The 9103-nt window shown below is 41.3% G+C and overlaps 1 protein-coding gene across 3 annotated transcripts in view; it reads left to right on the forward strand.

Moving 5' to 3' along the window:
- The window catches only part of LOC124619269, a 250941-nt gene extending 248042 nt beyond the window's left edge, over positions 1-2899 (forward strand). For all 3 annotated transcript variants that reach the window (XM_047145537.1, XM_047145538.1, XM_047145539.1), the window contains exon 8: positions 1794-2899. The gene's annotated coding sequence lies outside the window, so the exon portion shown is untranslated. The remainder of the gene's footprint in view (positions 1-1793) is intronic.
- Positions 2900-9103: the final 6204 nt, after the last annotated feature.

Genomic DNA, 9103 nt, shown 5'->3' on the forward strand with positions numbered 1-9103 from the left:
TGCTCTCCACTTTCTTACGTCTTTTTCCACTTTTGTGTGTGGTTCGTACTGCACAGCTTGTAACGGTCGTCATCACTCGGGTACTCTTTCCAGATGGTCCTTCCATTTAATTCTAAATTCATATATCTTATCATTTTTTTTATTCAACTTTGAACTGTTTTTGTAATATGCATTTTTATTTTGTCTATTTTTGCGTATCCTTTCACCATTCATAGGAATCTCATTTCCAGCACTTGAATCTTATTTTTTAGTGCATAATGATTGGTATATACGTTCATAGTGTTTTTCCATAAGTTTAATAAACACAATAGATACTCATAACAGAGACTTTAGTCATCAGTAATATATTCTCCTTCACTGTTTACAACAGTCTGCCAATGCCGGTGTAAATTTTTGATTCTACGACTAGAAATCGTTCTTTCGAGACGAAGAACTCGTCGAGCCACTTTCGGAGCACATTTTCATGTCGAATTGAATTTCCTTGAAGGTTGTTTGATGAAAAGCAGAAGGATGAAAATTTTAGGGTACAAGATCAGGTGAATAAGGTGGGTGTGGAATGACTTCCCTACCCAACTCCTATGTAGTGCTTTTTGTCAGTGATGCAAAATGCAGTCTAGCATTATCGTGGAGTAGCATCGCTTCACGCGGTCTTCCTGGTCGTTGTTCTCAGACTGTGTCTGTGAGATGTCTCAGCTCGTAACAATAAATATCAGCAGTGACGGTTACACCCAAGGGAAGCAATTCGAGGCACGCCCCACCATCACTGTTCCATCAGATGCATTACGTTATCTTTTGTGAATACGTGCAAGTCTTTGTACGGACAGTTGCTAATTTGTTTGGGCCTTAACCATTCCTTTCTTTTCCTAATGTTAGCATAAAGACACCATTTCTCGTCACCCGTAAGGATCGGTCGGAGGTGTTCACGAGTCAGTTCACGACGAGCGAGAATAGGTGCAAGTACGGCCACCTGTTCATTTTTATGATTTCGGTTTAGAGTGTGCGGTACCCATTTGCCCAATTTTTGAACCTTCCCCATTGCGTGCAAATGTTGCACAATGGTGGAACGATCACAGTTCATCACATTTGCCAGTTCTCAAGCACACTGACACGGACGAGTGTGGATTAATGCATTTAAACTATCTTCGTCAAGCCCCGAAGGTCTTCCCGATTTCAGGCAGTCACTAATGTCGAAACAATACTTCTTAAAATGAAAAACAATTTTCTTGTTACGCTCTGTCCATTGGCATTATCCCGATGTTTCTGGCCACCTCCACTGCTGTCCGAAAAGTTCAGATTTCTCCACTCTGCCCTCAGTTTTCTACTCTACTCACTATCTCAAAATGACAAAATGGCAATATGTGAATGCAAGTAGCAACAGCAAACTACAAAGAAAAACTGATAATCGCTAAATAAACCCGTAGCGACTGGATTACCGATAAGCAAAACAAAAACGCTATGAAGTTGTTCGCCAAACTAATGTTACACTTGTATTTCCTGCAGCCATTTACCCCCTTGCCTCGTTCAGCCCCTCTCGCTCTGGAACTGCTCCTTCCCTGTGCGGACTGCCACTCTCCTCTTGTTACCTACCCCCCCGCCCCCTGCACCCTTTCCTACCTCGTATCCCAGTATGTCACTTCCTTTTAGATTCTTTTCTCATTGTTTTCTCTGAGATAAATATGAGCCTCCATGTATATAATTAAATTTTCTGTTGTTCAAACATGCACAATATAGAGGTAACTCCATTGGATGGCCACGTTGTCACAGTAAAAGCAGTGTTTTCATTCTTATCACAGGGAGCTGGGAGTCAAAGAGTGTCAAGGTGACCCGAAGGCCGTAGAAGGGCTGGCCAAGCAGATGCCCGGTCTTAAAATCCACTGCGTCATTCGACCTTTGTAACCGGCTTTCTACGTGTCTGATAACGAGAGTGGTGCAGAACTTGAAGAGGAGGAGAATGTGTTGCTTCGCAGTGCAGAGGAAGCAGTGGATGACTGGAGAGTTGCAGTGATAGTTAAAGAGTGATAACGATGTCTAGGATTAAAGCAGTATATCTGTTCTCTCTCTAGAGAATATATAAAACTGATATGATATTTATAGGGAACTAATTTTAAATACTGATTGCATCTCAGCTGGAATATTGTAACTGGGCCAAAATTTAATACTTCTCAACTTTTGTTACTAGACTGTGTGTCGTAGTGGACTGCTGCAGGCTGTCAGGTCGAATATATTTATTTTGGGTGTAACGTCACATTAACATTGGTGGAAACTGTTTTGAAACAGGGTAATTACAAGTAATTGTGGAAGTGTGTAGAAAGAACATAAATTATTTACAGTAATATTAGGAAAAGGATAGTGTGCAACTCAGTGGGTCATCTTTACACTGATTAGCAGACAAGTACAACGAATAGACTGTTATACATTCTAACTTCTGGCCGTGTTCGCTCGTGCGAACGTACGCGTATTTTCTTTGCCGAAGGAGGCTCTGACAGAAAGCGGTAATGTGTAACAGTCTTTTAGTTGTGCCTGACTGCCAATCCTTTTCTTAAAATTGTTGATATTCCAGCCTGAAGTTTCCATTGTTTAACCATCTGCAATAGTGTTTGAATTCTGGCTTTAACGATCCGCAATGACGCTCGGTTTCTCGTCGTAATGACAGTGGATTTGAAACAACTTTTTCTTTACGAGATAAAGTGGCAAGACTGATGAGGTAGCCATTCTTAAATATCACTGGCTGGACTAGCATGTATTATTGTGTACAGTAATTAATTTAAAATAGTTACGAAATATTTGTTATCTGTTTATCCAAAAAAATTTTTCTTGCTTATTTATTCACTTTTTATTTGTATTATGTGCAAGTTTCATCAAAATAAATGTTCTCTTTGTGGTAATCTGAAGTTAGAAACTTTTGTCAGTTTTTATGAACTAGTGAAACAATAAAAAATTAGCACCAGATACCCTATTATTTTAAGTGTCAATTATACAGGTATTTATCAGGTTACTACTAATTAACATTTTTAAACTTGGCGATACCACGTTCCATTCAGAGCAACGTACCCCTTGAGTTATAAGATGTGATCGACTGTGCTTAATTTATGTCTCTGTACATCTGTGTCATCAGAAAATCTTCTTTAAAGTAATGAGTTCATAGTTCATGTCCGAGAGAGGGGGGGGGGTGGGGGGAGGGGGGGGGGGGGAAGGAAAGAAAGAAATACCCAGAAGGGGAGGAGGAAAAGAAATGAAACTTCACAAGTTGAGAGGGTATGTGATGTAGGAATGATTACAGAATGGAGTCAAATTTACAAAATCTTGGCAGTACGAGCCCACTTAACCAGTACGATGTCGCCCCCACTCTGGCCTGGATGCGTGCACTGACTTGGCTGGGAAGGATGTCGTACACTGGCTGCATCCTCTCCTGAGGGGAGCCGGCCCCCAGCTGGCACTCAGTACCCTGCGTACTGGCACTCGGATAGGCTCGATGCCCGAACTGGTCTCGCGCATCTTCTATCAGTGGCGAAACTGGCGATTGTTTTGTTTGCAGAACTCCCTCAATATCGTGCCGTTGTAACATTTTTAAACAAACCAGGTGGATTCTTTCACGCTGTTACATTTTTCTCCCCCGCCACTAGCTCCCTCATACCCCGCCCCGCCCCCTTTCCTTTCCTTTGTGTGTGTGTGTGTGTGTGTGTGTGTGTGTGTGTGTGTGTGTGTAAACATCATTGGCTTATCATTTGTATGGCAGGTGTGCACAATATCAAAAGTCTCAAATATTAGCTCAGGCTAATTTTATTATCCATTACATTCGTCTGGTTACCTAGAAGCCATTAGTGTAATTAGTTTACTAAAAGCTGTGCTGACTACAAATACCAGTAACATAAAACATTGTTATCATTGTTCATGTGTAAACATCTATCTCATTACTGGCTTTCAGATAAAGTATTTATAGATGCAGCTAATGTCGGGAAACTGGTGGTGAGTTTTGCTCACAACTAGTTTCAGAGTAATTAGCATTTATAGTTGAAGCGTTGTTACCAAAAACAGAATACCATTTTTTGGCAAACTAAGCAGCATAATCCAATAGCAATTATTGTTTTATTTAAAATTCCTCAGTCACACTGTGGTGGTGGGTGTACTGTAAGATCTTCGGTACACACACCATCAGATTATATGACTTGTCACTCTAACGAAGTAGGCGAGTGTCAACAATATGTCTCATGGTCCTATCATGGCGTGTTTATCTTCTGCCGTTTGGTCAGACGATAGAAATGCCACTTGCACGCTTAGAGTAGCAGATTGACGGTGAACAACTTTAAACAGAACTTGATTAATTTTCACACACATTTATTAAAATAATAACAAGCCTAAAAACTACTTAACTTGGTTCTGGATGCTATTTACAATTGACACTCTGAAGTTCCTTTGTCAAGTATCAGAGACATGTGACAATAAGATTAACGTACCAAGACCAAAGTGTCTGCCATATTCCTGTACACAGCCGTGAAGATAAATGAATAATCTTATTAGGCGCAAACTGAAACTTGACTATTGACTGGTACAGACAAATGCAGACTGGTACAGACTAATGCAGACTGACTAATCGGAGGTCTGTACACTCGTTATAATACCTTGAGCGTTCAGGTATCACTGCGCGAGTGTGATCCGCAAGGACAAAAGGTTCTACGTTAGCAGCAATCTCATTGGCTGCGTTACATATTAATACGCGGATCGGCGGAAGCAGAATTTGGTCCATCTCTTAAGACAGCGCCATCTCGTAGTGCGGAGACGGACGAACGCTGCGCCTGCGCTGTTGTGCTTAGCGGGGCGCGCTCTAGTGGGAAAGTTGTGTACGCGCTAACTACGCGGAACTATGTACACAACACACACAAATCTTATTCCACTATTTGACCGAGCGAGGTGGTGCACGGTGAGCACACTGGACTCGAATTTGGGAAGTTGACGGTTCAATCCTGTGTCATACACATTTAGGTTTTCTGCGATTTCCCTACATCACTCTACGGAAATGCCGGGACAGTTCCTATCGGAGAGTGCGGCCAATTTCCTTCCCTGTCTTTGACACGATCTGACCTCGTGCTCCATATCTAATGACCCCGATGTTGACAGGATGTTAAATCCGACCTTCCTTCCACGTTTCCATTATTCACAAATAGAAATCTTTAGCTATAATTTGTAAAAGGACAGCAAATAACAGTAACTGAATGTACTGCAGATTTTTGTACTTTATAAAAGAGAGGTTGCTAAGAGCCACACGAGTCAGTCTCCAGAAGTGTATAATGTGAGCGAGATCTGTTCCAAAAATTGCTGCACACTGCCGGCAGAAGAGTTAGCACTGTGTACTGAGTTTTATATGAATTTCACATCTGGGAGATCATTCTGTAGTTTAATTCCAAATTCACAGTGAATCATTCAAAAGCAACAACTAATCTCGAGAACTCTGTCAAACTTCGACAACGGTTTCTGGAAACTGTAACGACAGTATTGGACTGTGACCTGTGTTATCTCCAAATGATATTTACTGTGCATATCATTTTCATTTTGATGTGATTAGTTACTTGAAAGGATAACAATTTAAGGATGTTAATCGGTGACTGTGTTAATTGAACGTCAGCCACACATAAACTTCTGTCACTTTAGTGTTTAGGTTACTACACTTGAACAACCGTCATCATTGTAACATCAGTAGAGTGTACTATGTGGCTTATCCTTTATCTGTGCATAAATTACAGTGACTGGGACTCAGATCTGACCATAAACAAAAAGTTATTTAATATCAAAGTGCAAATAAAGTGTTTTGGATTCTAAATCTGGTGCAGACAGTATCATTTGACACAGCCTATTTTTGACAATCACTTTTCAGCCAAATCCGACGGAGGTGCTTCTACCGATGATATATTAGCACGGGTAAATAGGGTAATGTTACAACTTGGGAGTGCTATGCCATCAAAACTGGTGCCAGAGACAGGGAATTGTATGGCACTGTTCTGGATGTCTTGTCCAAAAATTACCTCTAGCAAATAGTTAGAGAACCAACTCATGAGGGTAACATCTTAGACCTCCTGGCAACAGACAGACCTGGACATACAGAATCAGTTAACATAGAGGAAGGTATCAGTGACGTGACAGCATCTGTGACGACGGTGAGCCGTGTGGCTCGATCGGCGATATTCCCACCGCCGGTACGGGTCACCTTTCCAGTGGTGTGTGCAGAGCACACGGTGGCGCCACCTCCTGGGCCGATCGAGGAGGGAGGGGCTTGTGCTGTAAATTGTGGCCGGAATAGACTACTTGGTTCTGTGCTGTTGACTTCATTTTCTTGGCCGGCCATTCCTACTCCTACTGAGTCTGTCCTTGAATGTGTTAATTTCAACTTGCTTAGTACGCAAGGTTCTAGTGAGAGCTGTATGTGATGTCACGATTAACGTTTACTAGGGCCTGGAGTGCTGATACATTCTGTTTGTAGATTGCTACTGTCAGTGTTAACCGCCATTGAAAACAGTTTGTCTGGCCCTTGTCTAAGTGCCGCCCGGTTATTGTATTTATATCACATGACGGAGTTAAGCTGGCTAGTTGCTATAGATATACATGGATAAAATGTTCCCTGGATATATTTTGCTGCGAATTGCAATAACATTACTGTTACGTTTCTATCTGAAGCGATAGTGTCTTTGAGAGACACGTTGTTGTTGTTGTTGTCGTGGTCTTCAGTCCTGAGACTGGTTTGATGCAGCTCTCCATCCTACTCTATCCTGTTCAAGATTCTTCATCTCCCAGTACCTACTGCAGCCTACATCCTTCTGAACCTGCTTAGTGTATTCATCTCTTGGTCTCCCTCTACGATTTTTACCCTCCACGCTGCCCTCCAATGCTAAATTTGTGATCCCTTGATGCCTCAAAACATGTCCTACCAACCGGTCCCTTCTTCTTGTCAAGTTGTACCACAAACTTCTCTTCTCCCCAATCCTATTCAATACCTCCTCATTAGTTACGTGATCTACCCACCTTATCTTCAGCATTCTTCTGTAGCACCACATTTCGAAAGCTTCTATTCTCTTCTTGTCCAAACTGGTTATCGTCCATGTTTCACTTCAATACATGGCTACACTCCATACAAATACTTTCAGAAACGACCTCCTGACACTTAAATCTATACTCGATGTTAACAAATTTCTCTTCTTCAGAAACTCTTTCCTTGCCATTGCCAGTCTACATTTTATATCCTCTCTATTTCGACCATCATCAGTTATTTTGCTCCCCAAATAACAAAACTTCTTTACTACTTTAAGTGTCTCATTTCCTAATCTAATCCCCTCAGCATCACCCGATTTAATTTGACTACATTCCATTATCCTCGTTTTGCTTTTGTTGATGTTCATCTTATATCCTCCTTTCAAGACACTGTCCATTCCATTCAACTGCTCTTCCAAGTCCTTTGCTGTCTCTGACAGAATTACAATGTCATCGGCAAACCTCAAAGTTTTTACTTCTTCTCCATGAATTTTAATACCTACTCCGAATTTTTCTTTTGTTTCCTTTACTGCTTGGTCAATATACAGATTGAATAACATCGGAGAGAGGCTACAACCCTGTCTCACTCCTTTCCCAACCACTGCTTCCCTTTCATGCCCCTCGACTCTTATAACTGCCATCTGGTTTCTGTACAAATTGTAAATAGCCTTTCGCTCCCTGTATTTTACCCCTGCCACCTTCAGAATTTGAAAGAGAGTATTCCAGTTAACGTTGTCAAAAGCTTTCTCTAAGTCTACAAATTCTAGAAACGTAGGTTTGCCTTTTCTTAATCTTTCTTCTAAGATAAGTCGTAAGGTTAGTATTGCCTCACGTGTTCCAACATTTCTACGGAATCCAAACTGATCCTCCCCGAGGTCCGCTTCTACCAGTTTTTCCATTCGTCTGTAAAGAATTCGCGTTAGTATTTTGCAGCTGTGACTTATTAAACTGATAGTTCTGTAATTTTCACATCTGTCAATACCTGCTTTCTTTGGGATTGGAATTATTATATTCTTCTTGAAGTCTGTGGGTATTTCGCCTGTCTCATACATCTTGCTCACCAGATGGTAGAGTTTTGTCATGACTGGCTCTCCCTAGACCATCAGTAGTTCTAATGGAATGTTGTCTACTCCCGGGCCCTTGTTTCGACTCAGGTCTTTCAGTGCTCTGTCAAACTCTTCACGCAGTATCTTATCTCCCATTTCATCTTCATCTACATCCTCTTCCATTTCCATAATATTGTCCTCAAGTACATCGCCCTTGTATAAACCCTGTATATACTCCTTCCACCTTTCTGCCTTCCTTTCTTTGCTTAGAAGTGGGTTGCTATCTGAGCTCTTGATATTCATACAAGTGTTTCTCCTTTCTCCAAAGATCTCTTTAATTTTCCTGTAGGCAGTATCTATCTTACCCTAGTGAGATAAGCCTCTACATCCTTACATTTATCCTCTAGCCATCCCTGCTTAGCCATTTTGCACTTCCTGTTGATCTCATTTTTGAGACGTTGGTATTCCTTTTTTCCTGCTTCATTTACTGCGTGTTATATTTTCTCCTTTCATCAATTAAATTCAATATTTCTTCTGTTACCCAAGGATTTCTATTAGCCCTCGTCTTTTTACCTACTTGATCCTCTGCTGCCTTCACTACTTCATCCCTCAGAGCTACCCATTCTTCTTCTACTGTATTTCTTTCCCCCATTCCTGTCAATTGTTCCCTTATGCTCTCCCTGAAACTCTCTACAACCTCTGGTTTAAATATGTCTGCTTGTGTCTGTATATGTGTGGATGGATATGTGTGTGTGTGCGTGAGTGTATACCCGTCCTTTTTTCCCCCTAAGGTAAGTCTTTCCGCTCCCGGGATTGGAATGACTCCATACCCTCTCCCTTAAAACCCACATCCTTTCGTCTTTCCCTCTCCTTCCCTCTTTCCTGATGAGGCAACAGTTTGTTGCGAAAGCTTGAATTTTGTGTGTATGTTTGTGTTTGTTTGTGTGTCTGTCGACCTGCCAGCACTTTCATTTGGTAAGTCACATCATCTTTGTTTTTAGATATATTTTTCCTACGTGGAATGTTTCCCTCTGTTATAA

Source organism: Schistocerca americana, chromosome 6, assembly GCF_021461395.2.
Source record: "Schistocerca americana isolate TAMUIC-IGC-003095 chromosome 6, iqSchAmer2.1, whole genome shotgun sequence".
Taxonomy (NCBI): Eukaryota; Metazoa; Arthropoda; class Insecta; order Orthoptera; family Acrididae; genus Schistocerca; species Schistocerca americana.